At 40.8% G+C, this 27,199-nt stretch overlaps 1 protein-coding gene across 1 annotated transcript in view; it reads left to right on the top strand.

The window, feature by feature from the left end:
* Positions 1-1,604: 1,604 nt before the first annotated feature.
* LOC136876482 (cytochrome P450 6j1) overlaps positions 1,605-27,199 on the top strand; it is a 108,546-nt gene continuing 82,951 nt past the window's right edge. The window contains exon 1 of the mRNA XM_068228453.1: positions 1,605-1,742. The gene's annotated coding sequence lies outside the window, so the exon portion shown is untranslated. The remainder of the gene's footprint in view (positions 1,743-27,199) is intronic.

Raw genomic sequence — 27,199 nt, 5'->3', positions numbered from 1 at the left:
TAATCCTGCACGACAATGCAAAACCACATAAAGCAGAGTATGTAGGGCAGCTACTGCGACATTGGGGGTGGGAAGAATTGGAGCACCCACCGTACTCTCCCGAAATTTTCGCCCCGTGTCTTTGATCTCATTAGAAAGATTAAAGAACCACTGCGTGGTACGCGGTTTGCAACACGAGAGGACATTGCTAATGCTGTGCGCCAACAGGTGACCCGATTCACACATGGTGCGGCAAATGCTGAGGCAGATGATATTCAGTGCCTCCCACGTCGTTGGCAGCATGTTGTGTCAGTAGCAGGGGACTACTTTGAGGGTCTTTAGGCCCAGGTTTTTTTCATGTCAACTTTATGTGTACCGTGTTGTCATTCTTTTGCACCGGGAAGGCCATATTGCCCTGTATACTACCGTAATAAATGAGTGTGTTACGATATGTCAGTGCTATTCATTGTCGACACATGTTGTTAACACCTTGTCCTTTCGTATGTATCTGTCATATTTTCCAACCGGACTGGTATCTTCAAGGAAAAAATAGCTGTCATGACTTTTGCCCCAGCCCTCGTATTAGAAAGAATACTTAGCGGAAAATTAATTCGACGCAGCTAACCGATGAAATGGCGTATGGCTTTTAGTGCGAGGAATGTCCGAGGACATGTTCGGCTCGCCAGATCTTTTAATTTGACTCCCTTGGCGACTTGCTCGTTGTGATGAGGATGAAATGATGATGAAGACGACACCATACATCCAGCCCCCGCGCTAGCGGAATTAACCAATGATGGTTAAAATTCCCGACGCTGCCGGGAATCGAACCCGGGACCCTTGTGACCAAATGCCAGCACGTTAACCATTTAGCCATGGAGCCGGACAGCTAACCGATTTTTTTCAGTGCCACAGCAAGTAGTGGAGACTAGCCGTAGCAGCGTGTAGAATCGCAATTAGTATCTCATGGCCCAAAACCTTAATTGCGCACTTGTGTAATTGTTCCTCTGATGAAAGTTATATTGTATAGTACTGAATTAGAATCTCAAAAAAAAACTATTATTACTGCAGTTAAGTTGGTAAATTGACAACCTTTACTTCTCCATCGAAATTCGCTCAGACAGCATAAATAACGTATCATTTTGTAGCTATTTTCTTTCAGTTTTGTTTTCTACCCTCGCTATATTTCGCAGGCCCCCGGTACTTTATGTTTTCTAAAAGGTTTAGCGCCCCCCGCTCTTACTTTTAGTTCCCAATCGCCGCTATTGAGTATGAAATAAAGTCAAGTATCTTGGCTACATTCTGTAGAACAACAATCCCTTTGACATCTTTAAAAGACGAATTACTAGAAAGAGGAGAAGACTGTGACCAAGAGAGTCTTATTTCAAGAATTTAACGAAAACCCTGAACTGCCAGAGTTAGGGCGAGTTGAAGCGACTAGCTCAGGACAGAAAACTACGGCTACAACGACAGTGTGATGATGAGATGAAGTGCAGTATAGGTACTGGTGCCCCAGTCTGTCTCACGTGACACGAGTAGTGAGTTCTCTTTGTTGTCTCCTCGTAGAACTGAGACAAAGCAAGCAGCAACGACAACATAACCCAGAAGCAAATAATTCAGGCTTGATTAACAGGATTGGAGAGTATTATTATTAAACGCGTGACCATGAACTCCGCACCAGCTAGACCGATAAGGTGGCAAATAAAATGACTACATGGTTATGGCTGTCATTAGTTTACTAGTGGATCTGCGACGAGGAGCTCCCCGTAAGTAACAAGAGAGCATGCTAGCCTAGAACAGACGATCGTAAGGATAATCTCAATGTTTACAACATGTTACTTTTGTGAAAAATAGCACGTAGTGTTCTCAGAGGGGTAATAAATAAATATTAATGTTATTGATATTCAGTTCTTCTTCCGTTTTGTTGTTTTGTGTACATTTCGTACAGTTGGCCGACGTTTCGAATACATTGCAGTATTCTTTGTCAGGGCGACTGAAATTCCCCTACTTGATCCGAGGTAATCAGTCTCCCAGGCGGCAGATTGATCACAACACGGTTCAAACAGGAAGTTACACACCGTGGAAGCTTCACTTTTAATGTTATTGAATTTGTCCCAGTATGCAACTCATTTTACGGGCTGGGCCAGGGCGAAATTATGCGCCGTAGAAACCCCATGGGAGCCACCCTCCAAATTATCTCCTAATGCGTATTTAATTTCAGCAATCAGTTTTGAAAAACCTACTTTATTAAGAAAAGCAAACATTAACAATGTAAAGGTCCACCTCTGTGGTGTAGTTGTTAGCGCGATCAGCTGCAACCCCCCAGAGGCCCGTGCTCGACTCCCGGCTCTGCCACGAAATTTGAAAAGTGGTTCTCGGGCTGTAACGGGGTCCACTCAGCCTCGGGAGGTCAACTGAGTAGAGGAGGATTCGATTCCCACCTCTGTCATCGTCGAAGTGATTTTCCGTGGTTTCCCACTTCTCCTCCAGGCAAATACCGGGATGGTACCTAACTTAAAGCCACGGCCGATTCCTTCCCTCTTCCTTGTCTATCCCTTCCAATCTTCCCGTACCTCCACAAGGCCCCCGTTCAGCACAGCAGGTGAGGCCATAGGGGAGAGGCACTGGTCCTCCTTCCCAGTTGTATCCCCGACCCAAAGTCTCATTCTCCAGGACACTTCCCTGGGATTCCTCGCTGAGTCCGAGGTAAAAAAACAACCCTGAAGTGTAAACAGATTAAGAAAGAAAGAAGGAAAGAAAGAAACAATGTTTAAGTTATTAAACAAATTAATATATGCTACTTAAAAAAATATCGAACTAGTTTCTTCAGCCAACACTTTCAATAAACCTATTTTATTACAAAAGCAAAAATTGTACCAATTATTAACGTTTTTAAACAAATGTATATACCGCATGCTACTTAACAAAATTGATTGAACAAATTATTTCCCAATGTGTTCTTAATTTTGCCGAACAATAATTTTAAAAAGTCCGCCTCTGTGGTGTAGTGGTTGGTGTGTTTAGCTGCCACCCCCATGCTCGATTCCCGGCTCTGCTACGAAATTTGCAAAGTGGTACGAGGGCTGGAACGGGGTCCTCTCAGCCTCGGGAGGTTAACTGAGGAGAGGGGTTTTCGATTCCCATCTTCAACCATCCTCGAAGTGGTTTCAGTGGTTTCCCACTTCTCCTCCAGGTAAATGCCGGCATGGTACCTAACTTAAGGCCACGGCCACTTCCTAGTCTATGCCTTCCAATCTTCCCATCCCCCACAAGGCCCGTTTACAGCACAGCAGGTGAGGCTACATGGGCGAGGTACTGGTCCTCCTTCCTAGTTTTATCCATCCGATCCTAAGTCTCACGCTCCAGGACACTGCCCTTGAAGCGGTAGAAGTTGGATCGCTTGCTGAGTCCGAGAGAAAAACGAATCCTGGAGGGCAAACGGATTAAGAAAAAATATCTTAAAAAGCCTATTTTATTACAAAAATAAACACTAACAATTATTCATATTATTAAACAACATTCATTATTTGACAAGATGTATTGAGTATTAGGTCTATTAAACTATAGACCTACTACAGAATATTATGAAACAAAAATTTAAAAATACGTGTGGTAACAGGTGAGGATTTCGTTGGGATTTCGTGACAACGTCTCGTCACGCAAGAAGCGTTAGGAAGTCCGAGAAGGGTTTTCCAATCTTATTCGAACTCTTTTTTTTTTTTTTTTCACTGATACGAAACACAGTAATATTTCAAAACATTTGATAATTTTCGAAATTCCGTCAATCATGTAACTTCTGTTATACTGTAATGGTAACGTTGTATCGGGGGTAAGTACACACATCATCGATCGGAATTTATTTTCAAAGTCAATCTGAAGGAAATTAGAAATTATCAAATTTTCGTTTAACTTAGTGTTGTAGGACTTTTGTGCTACTATCATCTCGGGGAGCTCAGAGAGATATTTCTAACGATATCCCATTAGACAGGTCAAAAATGATATTTATACCGTGAAATCGACGATTTTTGAAAATATTTCCTACTTTAAAAATTGGGCTCCTCTCGTGTTGTACTCTTCTTGTGAAATTCGGACCATTTTCTTATGCAAACATAAGGCGTCAAATGTTCTATCGTTAGACAACTTTTAGTTTTGGAGTTACTAATCGTAAACCGACTCTTATACATCAAAATCATCTATTTTACAAAAGACCCCTCCCTTCCTGTGTGCATATATAAATAGTTCATTAAAAGAAGCCTGATGGATCACGCTAGATAGCTTTCCTTGAGGCCAAACCTCTTCCACAACTCAGCCATCATCACCGGTATGGTACTTACTTACTCACTCACTAACAGTCCGTAAACGGTGACGGCGTTTATATCATGTTTCTCCATGGTGTAATTGGACTAGAATGATGACCATTGAATATCAGATTTTCTCCCCCTCCCATAAGTTCATTCAAATGGTACCCAAACCATTCTGATAGGATCTTTAATTCCAGAACTAAGATTCCAAATATGAGCACGTGATTTCGTTACACTCGAGTTCAAATGCATGTACCCTCGTTTTACGAACGTTGTCGAGTCAAAACATACACTCACTAAACCTATAAATGTTAAAACATACACTTTTCTAAAAGAAATAGTGATGAAGTCTTTCAGGAAATCAGGTAACTTACGAACTGAATCTCGTGCAAACAGGAGGTAATTTACATATTGTAGCTCATGCAAGAAAAAGTAATTTACGTATCGTAACTCATGCAAACAGGAAGTAATTTACTTACTGTATCTCGTGAAAACAGGAGGTAATTTACTTACTGTAGCTCGTGAAAACAGGAGGTAATTAACGTAACGTAACTCATGCAAACAGGAAGCAATTTACTTACTGTAACTCGTGAAAACAGGAGGTAATTTACTTACTGTAGCTCGTGAAAACAGGAGGTAATTTACTTACTGTAGCTCGTGAAAACAGGATGTAATTTACTTACTGTAGCTCGTGAAAACAGGAGGTAATTTACTTACTGTAGCTCGTGAAAACAGGAGGTAATTTACTTACTGTAACTCGTGAAAACAGGAGGTAATTTACTTACTGTAGCTCGTGAAAACAGGAGGTAATTTACTTACTGTAACTCGTGAAAACAGGAGGTAATTTACTTACTGTAGCTCGTGAAAACAGGAGGTAATTCGCATACCGTAACTCATGCAAACAGGAGGTAATTTACTTACTGTAGCTCGTGAAAACAGGATGTAATTTACTTACTGTAGGATGTAATTTACTTACTGTAGCTCACGAAAACAAGAGGTAATTTACGTACCGTAACTCATGCAAACAGGAGGTAATTTACTTACTGTAGCTCGTGAAAACAGGATGTAATTTACTTACTGTAGCTCGTGAAAACATGAGGTAATTTACTCACTGTAGCTCGTGAAACAGGAGATACTTTAATTTACTATATGAAGCTTGTGAAAACAGGAGGTAATTTACGTACCGTAACTCATGCAAACAGGAGATAATTTACATACTGTAGCTCATGAAAACAGGAGGTAATTTATGTACCGTAACTCATGCAAACAGGAGGTAATTTAAGTAATTTAGCTCGTGCCAACAGCAGGTAATTTACGTTCTATAGATCATGAAAACAGGAGGCAATTTACATACTGTAGCTCGTGCAAACAAGGGATAATTTACATACTGCAGCTCGTGCAAACAGGAAGTAATTTACGTATTGTAACTCGTGCAAACAGGTGATAATTTACATACTGCAGCTCGTGCAAACAGGGCGTAATTTACATACTGTAGCTCGTGAAAACACAAGGTAATTTACATACTGTAGCTCGTTCAAATGGGAGGCAATTTACATACTGTAGCTCGTGCAAACAGGAAGTAATTGGCTTACTGTAGCTCGTGCAAACATAAGGTAATTTAGATACTGTAGCTCATGCAAACAGGAGGTAATTTACCTAATTTAGGTCGTGCAAACAGGAGGTAATTTGCCTAATTTAGGTCGTGCAAACAGGAGGTGATTTACATACTGTAGCTCGTGCAAACAGGAGGTAATTTACGCACTGTAACTCATGCAGACAGAAAGTAATTTACATACTGTAGCTCATGCAAACAAGAGGTAATTTACATACTGTAGCTCATGCAAACAGAAGATAATGTATATACTGTAGCTCGTGCAAACAGAAGATAATGTATATACTGTAGCTCGTGTAAACAAGAGGTAATTTACGTACTGTAGCTCGTGCAAACAAGAGGTAATTTACATACTGTAGCTCTTGGAAACGGGAGGTAAAATGCATACTGTAGTTCGTGCAAACAGGAGGTAATTTACATACTGTAGCTCGCGCAAACAAGAGGTAATTTACATACTGTAGCTCGTGCAAACAGGAGGTAATTTACACACGGTAGCTCGTGCAAACAGGAGGTAATTTACATACTGTAGCTCGTGCAAACAGGAGGTAATTTACACACGGTAGCTCGTGCAAACAGGAGGTAATTAACGTACTTTAGCTCGTGCAAACAGGAGGTAATTTACATTCTGAACCTCGTGCACACAGGAAGTAATTTACATACTGTAGCTTGTGCAAACAAGAGGTAATTTACGTACTGTAGCTTGTCCAAACAGGAGGTAATTTACGTCAATTTTTACCCTGGGGAGGCAATTTACAGCCTCAGTAGGCCCAAGTCTGACTTTTTCCGGTGATATCTGAGGTTGCTCAAGTACATTAGCCTCGCGTCGGCTCATTTTACGACACATGAAAGAATTCCTGCAGGAGAACATCTGGGCTCTAGAATTAACAAGTATATATATATATATATTAGTTTATTTATAATGTTGATTTATTTTAAACTCAATGCAATTCTTTTCGCAATTAAGCGCTTTTTACTCTAAAATGGACTGCATGAAATAAACAAGAGCAGTGTTTACAGGTTGTACAAAAATATCCACAACGTTATCAGTCTTTCAGAGGCCAAAGTAACCTAAGACAATAAGTGATGAAACAGGAGTCAAGGGCAAGGACAAGTGAGCCTTGATGTTAGGCAGTCTTATCTAACGTCATGACATGCCTGCTTCTTTGGAGTAGCAGGCGAGATAAGATTGCTTTCCAGCATCCGGGAGCCTCGCGGAACTTGAAATCAAAGTAAAAGAGCAGCTTATTATTTTATACTTGAGTGGCTAAACCTTCGCTACTAGAAACAGCTGGCTCTTAAATCAGGTATTCTTAACCTGAGGTCCATGGACCCTTTGAGATTTTTTCGATGAGCTTAGACGTGAAATTCAAATGAAAATTTAACATTTATATTAATCACAATTTTAACGTGATCAGCACACAGGTATTGGAGAAATCTTACTTTTAGCGTCACAGCTTAACCGTAAACACATGCGTCTGTCTTTATTGTAAATAAGTTTTAAATAAGTTACACTAATTATTCGTAACCCGCTGACGTTGTTTTTAAATGTGAATCAGGAACAATCTTGAATAATTCTGGTGAGTTTTGAAAGAAGCCAACCTCCGTCTGGTATAGTGTTTTCACTCCGTTTTTACTACATGCCTTTGGGAGGCGGGATGTTCAGCGCTTCTTTCTATCAAAGCAAAACGTTGAAATCCATTTGATGTCAAAAATGACATGAAAATTACCACTTTAAAGACAAGTCCATAGTTTCAACTTATTATTCGAAGAAAAATCGAACGTTTTCATAGTAATTAACTTTAAATCTGAATTAAAGGTTTGTTTTGGGAAGTTTAAATAATATTTCATTATTGTACGGGTATGTTATAGAGTTCTAAGTGTTATATTTCATGTTTCGATTGACTGAAAAATCTCAAAAGTTACACGAAATAAAGCGTATACATTTTCTGATGTTATTGAATTATTTTGAGAAACAATGTAAAACCGGAAATACTACTTTCGGAAAAATGGAAAAGGAGGACGTGTGTTTTAACATAGTATATAAAAAGTATTAAGAATGCCAAGCGTTCCCTTCAGTACTGTAATAAGGAGCATGTAGTTCAGTGTTTTATGTAAGAGAAACTGTTTTTAAAAATTTTAGCTTATGTTGTTTCTGAATCTAGTGAATAGGTTTGTAGGTAGCAGTACGTTTTACAGATTTTATTATCAGAAATGCTTGTATGCAGGGCCGAATTTAACTATTGCAACGCCTCTGGGCCCAAATAATTTTGCGTCCCCCTTCCCTAAACTTGATAAAACAAAATTGCAATTACAGTTAATTCAATATAATGAATAAATTAATACAGTAGAATGCCTAAAAAATAAAATACCAAGCAGTTAAATAATACGGTAATAAATAATAATAATAATAATAATAATAATAATAATAATAATAATAATAATAATAAAAGATGGGCAAGCTATGATAACTAAATTTGGAAAAATTTCTCAAGTAAATACATTCAAATGCCTTGGAGAAATTATTCAACTTTCTGGATTAAATTGTGAAGCAAATAAGGGGAGAATTGCTAAATTACAGAAAGCATATCAAATCACTTGGAACATATACAGTATAACAAAAAAATCATTATCTCGGAAAACAAAACTAAGACATTATAATACAGTAATAAAACCTGAAGCATTATGCGCATCGGAAACCTTAATCATTGGCGGTAGATCACTCATAAAAGATGTAGAAAAGCAAGAAAGAAACATTTTGCGAAAAATTTTCGACCCAGTCTCCACGGAGGGTGCATGGAAGAAAAGGAAACCTCATGAAATGTATTGCCATACTGATAAAATCTCAGACACTATCAGGAAAAGGAGGTTGAAATTCTATGGTCACATTCTCAGAACGAGCAATGATAGGCTGACCAAAAGAATTCTAAATCTTGCCTCACATTGAAAGTCAAGAACAATTGGCTAAGTGAAATAGAATCAGATCTTCAGGAAATCAACATCAGCCAAGAAATTGTGAAGAACCGGTCTGCTTTCAGAACACTGATTAATAATCATTGTTTCTCGGAGCCAAAAGCTAGAACTAATAAAACCTGGACAGAAGAACGTAAGAAGAATTTCAGTGAGAAGATGAAGAGATTTTGGGAATAGAAGACAGCAAATTTATCAGCTATATAAGTTCAAGCGTGCTCCTCAGCTGGGCGTAACGATGTGAACAAAAGACAATAATAAAACTAAAGGGGTCCAGTTCACCGAGGCGGAAAAGGATTTACAAGAACTGGCGATCTTACGTGATGACATCTAGCAAAGTGACCCTTTAAAGAAGAAACTTGAAGGTTACAGAGTTTACGAACAAAACCTATAATGAAGACACGCAAGACGTGGACCGTAGAACGGAAGGAAGTTCGCCGAAGAAGAATGAGGGAGTACTGGACGAGTGTTAAACCTCAAGACAGAAAACGGTTGAAAGAGCGTGGTCCATAGCTGGCGGAAACGAAATAATAATAATAATAATAATAATAATAATAATAATAATAATAATAATACAACTGCGGTGGTATTTATAATATGTTTACCGACAGCTTTCACATAGGCGGAACGAAAATTCGGTTATTCATGTCGGGAACTTCCACTTTTGAATACTACGAAAGTGCGCGCCTTCTAAAAAGGTCGTTTTAATATTATTAGAGCTTTTAATTTTTTCCGCCCTGGTCCCAGGCCCATAACGTCCATGCATAAAGACGGCTCAGCTAGTAGTTTGTAAATGTATGTTGTATATGTACGTTTAGTCCTCAGCCCGAAGGCTGGTTGGATCCTCAACAGCTCCGCCATCAGCTGTCATAGATGGCCTAGGCATCACTGAAGAGGCGTACTAGGGAAATGAGGAGTGAGGTAGTTTCCCGTTGCTTTCCTCACCGAGCCAGAAGTTGCTATTACATATCAGTCTGCCAAGCCCACTGAACTGCATGCACCAACCGACCCTATGAGCAATATTTTCACACCATCCATCCCAGGGACTGGCTGCAGAAGGAATGGCATTACTAGCATCACTCATACCTCAGTCACTTTCATTTCGTCAAAGCCAAGGATAAAGCTGAGACAGATCAATGAAAGTAACAAGATTGCTCTAGCCCATACCAGAAGACATAGTGCACTGTAAACACTAGGTCCCGCCAGTAAAGGCATAGTTTGTAAATACCACTTTCCTTTTCAATCTAACATCTCATGCTCTTTAGTAGATTCCTTATTAACGACTGGCCAGAAAATTTTCTCGTAATGGTTTTGGACATTTTCTTTTTCTGGTAAGTACGGTTCAAATTTCCACATTTCCTCATTTTTTGTTTCGTTGACAGGGGGAAAATATTTAGGAGACGCCTTAATACTTAGAATATCAAGGTGTTGCTCGTATTAAAGATATGCTCTTGGAAAGTCATCCATAATATCCTTGACTCGAACATGTGGTCACTGGAATGAGTGAAATACATAAAAAGTTTAATATTGAAAGAAATATTCTGTACTCTAGACACACTCCCTGGCAAGAGATTCACTGAAGATAACGAATGACGTGATATATGATAATAGGAAGGGAGAGGGTGAAACCCGGTGTCGGCACATAGCCTACTCCTGTCGAATAGTAGCAAGGGGTCTGCTCGAGGCTTAACGTCGCCATATGACAGATGAGTCACCATCAACAGCGTCATATGGCCTCATTCCATGAGGTTTGGAACTGAATCCAGGCTTTTGGCACGTAATCTAGTGATTGTTCACGAGTAATTCACTGCATCCAAACCCTGCCATCTGACTGCTACATAACATAGCGGCGCCTCACAACCGTACGCGGCGCTTATCGTTCACCGGAAAATTATGCGGTTTATGTGCCAGTGCCTGAGCCTTGAACCCCAGTCCTCATATCTTCTGACGCACTGCCATGGTGCTAGCTGCACGATTAGACGCACTGTAGAATATACAGGTGATGCCATCACATTATGTTATGCGAGTTTTTCGTACCACCCCCTTCAATGCTCTACGATCCCTGTCAATGAACACATGTGGTTTTATAGTGATTGCGTCTTACCGTTTCCACTTTACAATCGCGTTCCCCACAGTCGACTTGGAGAGAGAAGGGCGGGAATAGCCCTGTCTAAATGCTCACCGACGTGACAAACAATAACCATTCTACTTTCGAAGTCACTAAGCTCCCTTACTCCACTCATTCTGCAGGTTTGTCGTAGCACTGAACAACATAGAGCCCTCAGCCACCCTTCATACCAGCAGCGGTGACCGTAGTGACATACAGCACAGAGCGGTATCCGGTAACTTTTGATCAGATGGTGTATTTAGGGTAAATGGTGACAAAAGATCAATTCGTGTTTGTCACTCTATCTGTTTGTTTCATCACCACCACACAGCCCGGCTAAATGGTTAGCGTGCTGGCCCCTGGTCTAGGAGGTTCCGGGTTCGATTTCCGACCGGGTCGGAGATTTTAACCTTCATTGGTTAATTCCGATGGCTCATGGGACTGGGTTTATGTGCCGTCAGTGGCGGCGGTAAGGACCCTGCGGGGCGGGCGGGGGGGGGGGCCTGGCTAGTGAGGGCCCATGACTGTTTCTTACTTCAGTAGCTGAAGAGTGATTTTTTACATACTGATAAAGCTGCAGCACACAATACAGTATTATTGCAAACTTAGGCCGTCGTAGTGCAGAGCTTCTTTCGTCAATATGAGTACGGTAGTTATTTCTGAAAGAATGTGGGGTTTCCCAATCTGTTCCAATAATAACCATCCCTTGCTGCCACTCACAACAATCAACAAGGTTTTTTGAAGTAATTACCCAGCTCTGAGAACCCAGCAGTCAGCGAAGATGTGATAATAAGGACATCCTCCTTATCTCTAAACTCTAAATACTGAAGTTTTGAGCCTGTTTATATGGAACTCTCGGCAGTCAATGTAGCTAAGTGGCCAACGATGGACGGTTGGATTGCAAATTATTTGGTCCTAGGAACAGGATTATTTCTTGATATTGTAATGGTGAGCGTGTTTTGGTTACTATAATTGGAGTATGCATTTCTAGTGTGTGTGTGTTGTTTGTATCATATATGTGTATTATTTTAATTCTTTCGAATATGAAAACTAAATTGTGTAAATTATTACTATTATTGTCGTCGTTGCTGTTCACGGCAATAATATACAACCACATACAGTACTAAGAAATACACTTGCAACTTTCCTTATCACGGAACGAGGGGCCCATTTTCAATTATTGTGCAGAGGCCCCGAGCTTCTTAGCGCCTCTACTGTGTGCCGTCCTCAGCATTACTGTAGAATTCATGTTAGGTCAGGCCTCATCCTCACAGACGCGCAGGTCGCCTCTAAGGTGTCAACTCGAAAGACCTGCACCAGGCCTCTCCGGAGGCCACATGCCATTAAATTAACTACCACACAAAATCCCTGAAGACATTTTTTATGAAAATTGACATTTGAGAAGCTCATTTCCAATAGATACCAAGTCCAAAAACATATGAATGGGTGAGATTAAACACTAGAAGATTCAACTCGCAGTAGATTTCTTCTTCTTCTTCTTCTTCTTAATCTGCTTACACTCCAGGGTCGGTTTTTCCCTCGGACTCAGCGAGGGATCCCACCTCTACCGCTTCAAGGGCAGTGTGCTGGAGCTTCAGACTCTGGGTCGGGGATACAACTGGGGAGGATGACCAGTACCTCGCCCAGGCGGCCTCACCTGCTATGCTGAACAGGGGCCTTGCGGGGTGATGGGAACACTGGAAGGGATGCACAAGGAAGAAGGAAGGAAGCGGCCGTGGCCATAAGTTAGGTACCGTCCCGGCATTTGCCTGGAGGAGAAGTGGGAAACCACGGAAGATCACTTCCAGGATGGCTGAGGTGGACCCCGTTCCAGCCCTCGTACCACTTTTCAAATTTCGTGGCAGAGCCGGGAATCGAACCTGGGCCTCCGGGGGTGGCAGCTAATCACACTAAACACTACACCACAGAGGCGGACAGTACATTTCAATAAACTAAATGAACTGTTCTACTACAAAACTATTACTCAGAATGAAAACGTACCATTGCATATTTGTTTGTGTGTACACTGCCTGACTAAAATGTTAAGCACCCAGGAGGAATGGTTGAAATGAATGAAACTACATATGCTGAAATATCATGCGCCTTTAATGAACTGATTACAACAGGGGATGAAATAGACCATGCCGATGGCAGTTACAGGTGGAATGTTGCCGCCGGGTCAGTAGGGTATCGCAACCCCTCACAACCCCTGGCCACAATGCATGCTCTTCTGCGGATCGGAATGATGTCAAACAACCTTTGAATCCTCTCCTGAGGCAAGTTCGTCCACAGCTGTTGCAGCTGTCCCTCCAGATACCACAGGTTGGTACTGGGGCGGAGTCCCCTTCCAATGTCATCCCACACGTGTTCAATGATGGAGAGGTCCGGGGATCTTGCTGGCCATGCTCTATGCAGTCCACAAGCGCACGTGCTGTGTGAATGTGCATTATCTTGTTGGATCACTGTCCCATGGTGCTGTGCAGTACGGGGTAGGAGGTGCGGACGCAGAATGTGTGTGACGAATCGCTGTACCGTCAAAGTCCGCCGAAGCACTGTTAGAGGTGACCTGAATGCACATCGTATGGCTCCCCACACAAACATAGCAGGGATTACGCCTGTGTGTCTTTCCACAATATGGGGAGGATCTGCCCTCTGCCCTCGACGCCGCCAAACCCACACACGATGGTCATCGGAGGTTATGGAGAAGTGCGACTCATCAATGAATGGGATGCAACGCCAGTCGTCCTCTGTCCATGCCACCCGGGCAAGGCACCACTCCAAACACAGGACGCTGGTGTTCTGGTGTCAATGGCAACCGGCGCATGGGGCGGTAGGACCCCAATCAGGCGGATGCGAGCCTTCGAGACACTGTGCGGGAACTCGCAGGATGTTGTAGACTCTCCGTACACGTTCGCGGATGGCGGGTCCCGAATTTATGGGTTCCCGCAATGATTGGCGCACTATACCACAGACCTTCTCGGGGTGGTGTTTCTTGGTCGACCGGAACCTGCACGACGTGATTGGGTGCCCCCTCATGTACCCACTGAGTCCAACATCAGGTCACTGTGACATCTGAATGGCCCACGTGCGCGGCAGTTGCACTATACGACCAACCAGCCTCATACAGTCCCACAATGCGGCCTCTGTCAAATGCTGTCAGTTGGTGGATAGGCTGTCTAACGCGACAGCAAGACATCGTTGGTGCTTCGAACTGTACGTAGTCCTCTCTGTACGTCTTACTTAACTGTCTAACTCACAGCAGTTGACTGGTAACAACTTATCAACAACAGAACGGTACCATCACGAATGCACTCTGGTGGGCGTTCTACATATTACAGTTCCATAATAAAAATAATCATTTACTCACACATCAATGGCACGCATGTATACAGAAATGAGATAATATTGGACCACTCCTTCAGGATACTTAACTTATTTTGTCAGGTATTGTATAATAATAACCATACTGTAATATACACTTAAGAAAATGGAAATTGTAACACCATGAAGGCATTGGTCGTTTGTGTTGATTTTCAAGATATGGAATGATGCCATGTAGGTATGTAAACGATCAAAGTTTCAGACCCATTGGATTGTCGCTACAGGTCTACCCACGTGGTTGGTCGCGGAGGAATCAACTCCAGTATAACGACTCTGGCGTAGCGTAGTTGACTTGCAGTCTGTGCAGTGAAGTGTTCCCCGTCAAACATGCCTCGACGACAGAGAAGAGCAAGCTATCAACAACTGTCGCCGTTTGAGAGGGCTCGGATTATAGGGCTGTGTGTGGCTGTATTATCGCTAAGGAGTGTCGCTGCACGTGTTGGCCAACAGGCATCTACGGTACAATGTGTATGGCAGCAGTGGTCAAATGAAGGTACCCACACTCGTAGACCTGTTACAGGGCCAGCGCGACGGACAACTGTGAGAGAGGATCTCCGCATCATTCGGATGGCCCGGATGGAACCCCATGCAACAGCAGCGCAAATTCGAGCAGCTGTGGCACCCCACGTTACACAACAAACAGTTGGTAATCGCCTGCGTGCAGCTGACTTACGAGCCCGTGTCCCTGCAGAAGGTGTTTCATTGATCCCACAACAGCGACGTGTAAGGCTAGCCTGGTCTCGAGAAAGATCGACGTGGGACGACGAATGGCATACGGTCGTCTTTAGTGATGAATCGCGCTTCTGTCTTGCCCACAGTGATCGCCGGAGTCGTGTGCCCCAGCGTACCGGGGAGAGGGGCCGCCCAGATCTTATTTTCGAAAGGCACACAGGGCTAACACCAAGCATTATGGTCTGGGGAGCTATTGGCTTTAATTTGAAATCACAATTAGTGCTTGTTGAGGGCACTATGACTACTCGACAGTACGTTGATAGGGTACTCAATCCAGTGGTTGTCCCTATGATGGCGAACATTGCGTAATGGGATGTTTCAGCACGACAATGCCCGGGTTCACACTGCGCGCATCTCCAGAGAAGCTCTCCACGATATCACAACCTTAGAATCGCCCGCCAGATCCGCGGATCTCAGTCGTATTGAGCATGTGTGGGACATGATGGGTCGACAACTGGCCAACCGTCCTCAGCCACCCACAACTATGGAACAACTGCCCCGTGCAGTGCAGCAAGCATGGGCCACAATTCCTCAGGAAGCGATCCAGGGCCTTAATGACTCCATGTCTCGACGAATTCATCAATGTACTGCAGCACGTGGTGGGTACATCCTGTATTGATTGTTGTCCAATCTTGCGGTCAGAGGGACCTGAAAGTGTAATAATCGAATCACAACCTAACACTCGTCCTGCATGTTCAATTGCAGCAATGTAGCACCACCCCTTCTGGGTGTTGCAATTTCCATTGTCTTCAGTGTATATTACCAAGTAGAATTAATTATGATGATGATGTTTGTTTTTTAAATGGGCCTAACATCTAGGTCACCGGTCCCGAATGGTACGAAATGAGGCGAAATGTAATGACAATTTAGAAGTCCAAAATCATCCACACACCAGAATTCAAAACGTGATGACGAAGAATGAATGAATGGATGGATATGAATTTAAAACAATCAGTGGATCCGATCCCCAATATCCCACATTCCCAGAAACTAGTGTTAAACAATAGTATATACTGACCAAGGGACTGCTTCTAAATCACAATGCTGAATCGATGATGCTTGTAGTCTAAAGGGGTACAAAATCCAGGTCATCGGCTTCTCATAATGGTACTTATCGCTAGGAAAGTAGAACCATGGCATTTGTCATGTTGCGGTACTTATAAAAAGTAGCGTAGACTCGCGGTATTCCACACATTATGGTATTACTCACAAGTAATGTAATGCTCACATGTGACAACAGACCTATGGCGTTTCTCACATTGTGGCGCCATTAACAGACAACGCAAACCTGTGGTGTTCCTCACATAGTGGGTACTAATCATAGGCAAGGCAGACCCATGGTGTCGCTCATATAGTGGTACTAATCACAGGTCTGTAAAATGTACCCTGATTCACACACTGTCACTAGTAATCACAAACCTATTGTGTACCTAACATAGTGGTACTACGCGCAAATAAAGGCGACCGATGGTGTTCCTCGCATGGTGGTACTAATTACAAGTAGTCTCATGGTTCTAATTCGATCATCCCTTGGTCGCCCTTTTTAGTCGCCTGTATTCTTCACCTGCGCCCCCCACCCTCAGGGGAAAAGAGTATAAATATTATGGCTCCTGATTCAATTTAAAGTCAATAGAATCTTTTCCATCTTTATCTCACTGTGTTTGGAAATGCGAAAAATCCAGTTTAAGAATTTACGATAGGACTACTCACCCTTCAAAGGATATCTCTTTCTCTACTGATTAATAGTTGAAAAAGAGTTATTATCGTTCCTTACAATCACCATCATCAAGTCAAACGAATCGACTACAGATATATGGATTATAATTGAATGGGTGAGATTAAAAAGGGAACGAACGATTCCGCTGCCAAATACACTGGTTCCTCTGTTTTGAAAGTCAGATGCTTGTACTTACTTAAAATGAACTGGCCACCTTTTTTGTAGTCCTTAATTTCTTCATTTAGTACTGTGTGAACACAAAATAAAGGGGCTATCTTTTTCCGCCTTTATGATAATTTTATCATATTCCCCTATCGTTAAAAAAGAGGAATGCTTTCCTTTTAAAACTAACGCTGAACTTCAACCTCCAAAAGCGCCGTAGAAATTTGTCGATTCTTTTACTTCTTTCCACTTTTTGATGCGACTGCATATAAGGTAGGTAGATAATAGCTATCTCAGTTTAATTTGACCAAAAAGTGGAATCTTTTCCTTTTTAATCTCACCCATTCAATTCAAAATTGAGATGATGATGGAAAGCATGCGATTATTGGAAGTTCCATAATACGAGAGAAAAATAAGTGGTCCAAGCGGCACAAATCCATGTCAAACAGGGCGTTAAAAATCACGTTTGATACCAATAAGTACCAAATCTCTTCTTTCTTTCTTCCTTTCTTTCTTTCTTTCTTTCTTAACCCATTTACCCTCCAGGATTGGTTTTTCCCTCGGACTCAGCGAGAGATCCCACCTCTACCGCCTCAAGGGCAGTGTCCTGGGCGTGAGACTTTGGGTCGGGAGATAAAACTGGGGAGGAGGACCAGTACCTCGTCCAAACGGCGTCACCTGCTATGCTGAATAGGGGTCTTGTGGGAATTGGGAAGATTGGAAGGCGTAGGCAAGGAAGAGGGAAGAAAGCGGCCATGGCCTCAATTTAGGTACCGTCCCGGCATTTACCTAGAGGAGAAGTGGGGAGCCACGGAAAACCACTTCCAGGATGGCTGAGGTGGGATTTGAATCCACCTCTACTCAGTTGACCTCCCGAGGCTGAGTAGACCACGTTCCAGGCCTTGTACCACTTTTCAAATTTCGTGGCAGCGTTGGGAATCGAACCCGGGCCTCCGGGGATGGCAGCTAATCACACTAACCTTTACACCACAGAGGCGGAAGAGTACCAAGTCTCACGGGGTGAATTGCCCAAAATATAACGTATCCACGCAACCAATGAGAAATCACGTCCGGAATACGTGACCAGCAACAGAAAGCTTTGTTTAATTTACACTGCTGCGTTCGATAATTGGATTTAATGTCCGGCTCCATGGCTAAATGGTTAGAGTGCTGGCCTATGGTCACATGGGTTCCGGGTTCGATTCCCGGCAGGGGCGAGAATTTTAGCCATAATTGGTTAATTCAGCTGACATAGGGGCTGGGTATGTATGTGTCTTCTTCATCGTCATTTCAACCTCATCACGGCGCGCAGGTCGCCTACGGGAGTCAAATCAAAGTAACCTGCATCTGGCGAGCCGAAATTGTCCTCGGACACTTCCGGCAGTAAAAGCTATGTGCCATTTCATTTCATTTTTCACTGCATTTAATATGATTTAACTGATCTGTGGCTTCACTGTAAATAACTTAATTGTATTCACTGTATATTTAAATACACTCATGTTGAAAGACTAGAGATAGGAAGTTCATATTCACAGGACATATGCATTAGTATGTTCTAAAGAAATTATTAGCATTTGAACCATGTCGACCCTCAGGTTCAAGGTCCACATCGATAACTTGGCGCACCACCACTGACTGGTGTGCCTGCGGCTCTCGTTGTCGCTATAAACCGAAGGTAATGGATCAGTGTGACTTGAGCAGACGTGCAGGATGTCTCGCAGACGTATGCGAGAACCATACCGTCAAATGAGTGAGTTTGAAGGATGGCGAATTATTGGCATGAGAGAACGTGATGCATCCCATCCGAAAAATTGCTGCTCGTGTGAGACGAAATGTGTCGGCAGTGTAACGCGTGTGTATACAATGGTTCACAGAAGGCCGTAAAACACGCCGAGAAGGGTCTGGTCACACCATCCAGACCCCCCCCCCCTACGAGAAGATCGACTCCTCATCCGAATGGCATTGCAGGACAGATCTGCGTCTTCTTTAGCTCTGGCGCAACAGTGGAACAGTGTAACACATCGTACACTATCAGGAGTGACAGTCCGTCGCCGTTTATTATATTACGGTCTGGGTTATCGGCGCGTCGTCCACTTCTCCGCCTACCTTTGACTAATGTGCATAAACATGCTAGATTGCAATGGTGTATTGAACGACGTCACCGGGGACAGGAATGGTAGCAGATAGCGTTTTAAGACGAATCCAGGTTCTGTTTGTTTGAAAATGATGGCCGCATTTTGGATCGCTGCAGACAGGGGGAGAGGCATCACATTGACTGCATTCGCACAAGACATACAGTGCCAACTCAAGGCCTTATGTTGTGGGGTGTTATTGGGTACAACCATAAATCACAGTTGGCGCATGTCCCAGGGCACTGTGACCAGTTTGACCTACGCATGAATGACATCCTGCGACCCGTAGCCATATCCTTCCTGCATGACACCCCAGATGCCATATTTCAGCAGGACAATACGCGATTACATATTGCTGCACAAACACTTGCCTTCTTGTTGCCTGGCCTTCCCGATCACCGGCCTTGTCGCCAATCGAAAATGTGTGGGATATGGTGAATCAACTGGTGCGGCGCTATGACTAAATACCAACCACCAAAGATGAATTGTGGAACCAGGTGAATACAGCATAGATGGCTATACCCCGGGACGCCATTCGCGCCTTATACGCGTCGATGTCATCACGCATGGAACAAGTTATCCGTGCCCACGGAGGACCCAGTGCCTACTAGGCAACAGGACACATACTGAACCTAGCTGACTGAAATGCTAATCGTTTCTGAAGAACATAATAATGTACATGTCCTGTGAATATGAACTTCCTATCTCCAGTCTTTCAAGGTGTTCTGTTTTATTATGAACATGAGTATACAATCAGTTTTCTGACGACGGCACGAATTCTATGACTTTTACATGGAAGTATTTAGAGGTTTAGTGCCAGAAAGTACTAAATCCGTCCGGCCCCTTTAAACAACAAGCATCATCATCCTGAATTGTCAGTTGAAAGTTTCCTTCTTTCCTGTAAAATTTTACTTTTGGATTTTATACCTTTGGAAAATTAGGCTTCTCATTTAGGCTAAAATATTGTCTCTAAATGAAAAAGTAAATGTGAACAATTTTAAGGAAATAATAAATTAAAATGTACAAATATCTCCCTTAATATTGAAATTAACAACATTAAACGGTTTTAATATGTTGCTGCAAAAACTTTTGTATCTTGACATTTTTGATAAATTGAAATTTTGGTTTCAAGAAGCTGATGTATCCACAAAGACGCACACAAAATGCTGTCAGTTGTGTGCACTGTTTCATTTACAAGTTATATTTACATCTTCTACATACACGCACCAATAAGCTGCTATCATAAAACAAAACACTACTACGAAGACTCAGAAGATGACTGCAACCAACACCTCTTAGATAATATGTGTGTCAGTTGTTTAATGACCATATAGGCCTAGTAAATGCTTTACTAGTTGTAGGAGAAAAGTACAATTTAACATCATATGAGGGCACAGCTGAATTTGTAAAAGTAATCACTACCTGGTGGCATATTGTTAATGTAAAGACCCCTTTCAAAGGTGTAAGACTTAATGATAAATTTCAACAGCATCACACCAACAAACCTGGTGATGAACGGAAGGGTTTTTTAATGAAGTTTGTTCAGTGGTTAGATCACTGGGATAATCTAGGTCTGAAATGTGGCAAATTGTCTAGTCAAATGCATAGGGCTCTTACTCAAACAACTCGCTGCCTTATACAGCTAACAGAGTTTTGTTCTGAAGTACTGAAATGGTCATATTTTCTTCCTGGAAAGTTTCAGACAGATGCATTGGAGGCACGATTTGGTGAATACAGGCAACTTGCAGGTGGCCAATACCATGTTTCTGTTAGACAGGTGTTTGAAACTGAGAAAAAAATAAGAATCTTGAGTTCAATTGAACTGCCCATTTCTAATGGTAGGAAAATTGTTGTAAATGATATTGTTGATGAAGATATACTGTTAGATCATGATTATTGTGCAGTTTCCTCATTTCAAACATTTACAGGTGAACTTAACGTAACAGACTCAGATCTTGACAGCACATCTGGTGTTGCAAGTGTTTTAACGTACATAGCAGGTTATTGTTGTCATCCTCTTCTCAAGAAATTAAATTGTAATTACTGTGCAGATTTCTTAGTTTTGAAAGATGTTACTGTTAGAAATAGTCATCATAATGTTATTGACAGCCTCAATAGGGGCAATTTGAAATATCCTGCAGAAACAGCTGTACACTTAGTTACATACACATATGTCATCATAAAAAAGATGTTGAGGCCAGAAAGTGAGAGAAAATTTCTTAGCTTAAATAACCATAAGAATTATGTAAGTGATGTGACCCTGCAAATTGTTCTCTCAGCTGATGAATGTATAGATGATAGGAATGAATGTAGGGAACACACTTCAGAATATTTGTATTACAACATTATTTGGAAGTGTACAAGTATTCTAATAAATAACTACTGCAGGAACAAAACTAATGAATCCATAAAACGTTGTACAAATTCAAGAAAGTCTGTAATTTTCTCAAAATAGGTATGTACAGTACTTATGTAATAGGCAAAAGTATCGAAGTCTTTTTGCGTTACTAGCATGCTTGATATATGATGATGTATATGTATATCTTATTAACTTCAATGCCAATGTGTTATAATTTGGACCTAGGCCTACCTACAGACCAGGTGAATGTTATGCTCCTCTTCCTTAATATTATTAACTCAGTGTCTTTCTAAATTTACCAGTCTACTATTATAAACTTACTTTAATACAAAATAAAAATAGTCATTGCATGCACAAAAGACGATACAAGTTAAGAAAATTTATTATTTTCGCAAAATGGAAGTTTGTAAATAAATGTTAAGTTAGTGTATCATATTTTTGTAGTACGGTCTACATGTTAGGCCTAAACTAATTTTATACGTTCTCTTTTTATTTTAAAATCATTGACTGTCTATTCAGTGCCTATTTCAATTGAAATATGTTTGTGAATTTCAGTTCTGTGTGTTAGCAAGTCAGCCTGGAGTAAGTTAACATTGTAAATGCTGCCGTGATTTAAAACAGTGTGTTGTTTATCTTTAATGACAGAGTCTCTAAGATACGGTAATTTGTTGGTAAATAAGTTATTCCACAAGCTAGAAGTATTAAAATCATGTTTGTGTGTGACCATGCTTTCCGTTTCTTTGGATTGCGATCGCCTCCGTAGCGTGACGTCACAGCGCTGTTGTGAGGCCTTATTATCTAGGAAGTGTTCCTGCAACTGATGCATGTCAACTACCAACCCAACAAAACCAATTCACATACTTGACTTCAAACACTCGGCTGACACGGCTTCCACACAAGTCTCATAAAAAACGACTCTGTTAACACGACTTCCACACAGGTCTCAATACTGCCTCTTTATATAGGTTGCCTGGCCAGGCTTCTAGACCAATATGACATAGCATAATTTTCTCGTAAATTCGAGAGTCTCCAATAGCCTATTTATAATGTAAAGAACTTTCTACATACTTCTAATCGCATAGAGCATTGTTCTGGACGTATTACAGTGCGTTGCACAATGTTACATTGGAATATACATCATATATACAGGTAATAATAAATTATATACCATTAATTACGTGTTCTTACATTAAATAAACCCATATTAATCTATATATTGCACCCGCTCACTTCCTGAGTCCCAGACTAGCATTAATGTCAGGGGTGATCAGTTCGAAAAGGATAAAAAATAAACTTAATAAAGAAAATCTAATTATATATCGGCGCATCAGATGAACACAGGGATGAACGGGGCATGCAAATTAAGGTAACGGGGGACGACTCATTCATGGATACAAATTTTTGACTCCACAATAGGACTGGGAAGTGACAACTTAAATTCCATGGGCATAATGGACTAACTACAATAAAAAATATGGAAACTGTTTCCTATTGAAATTGCAATGAGGAGTAATTTATTCACTTATTTTGCAAACTACACATGATGACAATTATTACATTGGGACACTTCCATCCTGAAAAATAAATGACATACTACTTGGATTTACCTCACTACTCTGGTAGTGTAAAACATCTGGTGAATTCGCCCCAATTGGTTACTGGGGGTCGAATTCACATCCGTATGAGTGGACGTTTCATCGCTGGAGATCTTCTTTCGGAAACGAAGGCATGACAGTAACTATTTACTGTCATCTCCTCGTTCCGTTTGGACATGAGACACTTCCGGTACGTACATTCTGATGAGCCGGACACCCACCGTGGAAATGTTATCGTCTCGAAAAAACGGGAATTTATAGTACGGACAAACTCTAGCCTATTGTTTCCAGATTCACAAACACGCCAGGTAGAGTTCATTAACTCAAAGCCTATTTCAATATTTACACTTGTCAATACGACAAGACGTACGGAAAGGTTCATTACTATGCTCTGACAATGAAGACATGTGCCGTCCGTGGGTTATCTTCGTATCTACCGCTAATAATCTCCCCGTGAAAACTCAACATATGGTTCTGAGCATTTCGACACATGACGACTGTCCCTATCATATCCTCCTATGATTATTAAATAATATCATTATCATTCTTTATCTGATCATTATCATATTCTGTGATTACCATCAATTATTTTATTATTATCATTAATTTCAATTATAATCCTATATTTGATTATTATCAGTTGTCATCCGGGATGATTATATGCCAACCCTTGCCGACGTTTCAAAAGAAGGGTCGTTCTTCCTCGTAATTTATCCGCATAAATTTATGACCAGTTTCCTAATAAAATATTATTATTATTATTATTGTTATTATTATTATTATTATTATTATTATTATTATCATCGTTACAATGAATCATCGTCCAAAAATCTCTTAATTTTCCGTCATCATAATTATTATTCTCAAAATACTATTGCAAGTTCTTCATCTTCTGCTTCTTCAACTTTTCATTATTATTATTATTTCCATCAGTGGAGATTATCATTTTCGTATCACTTATTCATCATGGATTTAATATCTTACATTGATCTTACCCTAATTATTCTCAAATTAATCGAATAAATTCTTCCTATTATTCCTTTTCATATTATTATTATTATTATTATTATTATTATTAAAATGGAAAGATGATATTTTAATTTCCACATATGTTAAATCCCGTTATGAACCACCAAGATCTGCTTTATGTCGGTCGGGACAACACGGTATTCGGGACCGTACCTTCAGTTTCGTACTGCCGTTAATTTATATGGGGACACACGTCCTCCCAAGACACATCTCACAACCTATGGCACATCGCGGCTGGGCAAATACCTCCAATGCCGGCTATTGCTAAACTATTCCTTCCAATTTGAAGTCCATTTCTTCTTATTGGAACTCTTCAAACATTTAATTCGTAAATTAATCCTCGGTGCGTGAATTCTGCCACTCATAACACCGGAATATGCATTTTATATCATCTTAGGCCTTGAGATTCATCTATTTCATCATTACAAACAGTACGGCTCAATTTATTTCAAGCCGGATATTCGTCCCTCACGACTTCCAACTCTAAATATGGGCTCAAACCACTCTGGGCTTTTAACATATCGTGACCATTCTAATTCACGTGCCTTTATCGCTTTTAAACAAATTTTAATGGTTAAAATAAAGTCCAAACGTGAAATCAAAAATTTACGTAAAATCAAACTGATTACCCGAACTAAATTCCTTAACGCTACATGTCATCTCCACATTGATTATTATTTGCACTAGCCAACTCACGAAGCACTGTTATTATTATTATTATTATTATTATTATTATTATTATTATTATTATTATTATTATTATTATTATTATTATACTTTAACTTGCAAACGCACAAAATATTATTATTATTATTAATTTACTTTCCTTTGCCAACTCACAAACATTATTATTATTTCTTTCTCGCAAACATACCGAGCATTATTATTATTATTATTATATAGAACTTACGAACGCCCAAAACAGATAGAACATTATTATTATTATTATTATTATTATTATTATTATTATTATTATTATTATTATTATTATTATTATGACCTTCCGTACGCAACACAAATTTTACATACTCTGGCACTTTCATAATTTGGCTGTCTGGTAGAAAATATTCCTAACTAAAATACAAATAATCACCGCAGTGATTGAAATAAAATAAATGGGTTAGCACAAAAAGGAATTTAACACTTGAAATGAACTTAAATCAAATTATTACAAACAGCATGCATTAATTGAAAGAAATATCCCATATTTACATTATATACAACAAACAAATACTCAAATTAATTAATCTAACCCATTATTACGTTAATATACATTAGTTCGTCCGTCTAACAAAATAATTAAAATCATGGATTCGGGAGGCGGACCATGTTAAGTAACCATAATTAATCTACACTGGACCCCGTTTAGTCGCGATAACATCCTCAAATATTAAATTTGTGTACTCATTCCTATGTAGAATTCCATTGTCTCGTAGCGGATGAGAAGCCTCCTGGCCCCATGGTAATTTACTCGTCCATCATATCGCACTTTATAAATTTAACACAAAAAACTCTTCTGGGTGACTACCCATGATTAATACCTTACTTACAGAATTTACATTAATTTATACAAGAAGAAAAAAACACTTATAGGTGCCTATAGACCCATTTCATTTGCACAATTATTCTTTCTTGAGCCCGAATCACACGTCGTGACACATTACGACGAAGTGTCGTTTCATTCGAACCGGCGCGTATCGCGTTCTTCAGTCCGAACTTCCTGAAGTATACGATGCCGTCTTGCGATCGCCTCGCTCCTACAGTTCCCTGCTACAGTAATTGTTACACCGTCTATCATGAAATATTTATTTCAGGCTCTGAACACTGCCTTCAAAAAGTATTATCGGCGTTCCTGTCGATCCTTTAAATGTATTAATTTCACATACAGTGATACTGATAATTTACACTCGATATACTGAATAATTATCACAGTTCGTCTTCACCTTCAGGACTACTAACGTACTTTCACTCTAACAGAATCTATAATGAGTTTTCTGGTACCGAATTACAGAGTCACCGTGTCAGCGTAACAAATTATTTCAAACGACTGGTTGATGTGAAGCTCGACTGGTCACAACTGGTGACTGGTAACAACTGGGTGATGTGAGGTCCCAGTACTGGTTATTTATGGACGATATGGTTTCCCGCCGAGGTCATCCCTGGTCATCTCATGGGGAGGGGGGTTGGTTATTTTAAATCGGCATATGCAGGTGGATTTATATCTCTTGATTTATCCCACTTAATAAACTTGCGCTACACACTCATGTGTCGTATCCCGAACTTATATCGTTCCGTGATCATGGAAATATCACTTAATTCCTGTCCTCCACCTTTTCGCGCGCTAAATCGGCGCCCCTGATGGCGTGCTCTTCTTGACCAATGGCGAGATAGCGTGGGTCATTTCCAAGAATTTATTACAATTACTATTAATCAACATGGGAACGATATTACAAAAATCCTATCTATTCAATTATGTGGTTGGAATAATTTAATTATTGTTATCGGAGAAGCTAACTGGAGTTCACTCTGAGTTCCTCTTATGTTGGTTTATCTGCGGGCCTCTGATAAATCTTTCCATTGGTCAACACCGCATCGGTTAGTTTAAAATCTCTTCGTTGCAACCTGACAACACAAAATGACTCGAGACGTTGGAAATCCTCATACGTCATATTCTTCGTATCGGTAATGCACCTGACTCGCCCTTGTTCAGAAATAAATATTCTTTCACTTCCGTGTAGTCATTACTTCTGTTGTTGTGAGCTCTAGATTTAATCCTCTTAGCTTCTGACCAAGAAACATTCTCCCCATAATGGCAAGCTTAACTGTGGCGACGGACTGTCGCGATGTCTGACTATGTTGAAATTCTTCCGTCCACACAAAACTGACACTGTATTCAATTTAATATTCCTATATATTTGCATTCATCTTATAAAAATCAAATCATGAAAACTAGGGCCTATCTCATCCGGGCACATTCTGTACATTGCTCAGAATTTGAAAAGAATGGTATTTCTGTATTGGTCATGTCCATAGTAACAAGGAAATGCACTTTTTACTTTTCCGTAATGTATGTCTGTCTGTCTGTCTGTCTGTCTGTCTGTCTGTCTGTCTGTCTGTCTGTCTGTCTGG

This window comes from Anabrus simplex, chromosome 6 (genome assembly GCF_040414725.1).
Source record: "Anabrus simplex isolate iqAnaSimp1 chromosome 6, ASM4041472v1, whole genome shotgun sequence".
Classification (NCBI taxonomy): Eukaryota; Metazoa; Arthropoda; class Insecta; order Orthoptera; family Tettigoniidae; genus Anabrus; species Anabrus simplex.
Note: the sequence above shows the minus strand (reverse complement) of the source record. Positions and strands in the feature narration are given on the sequence as shown.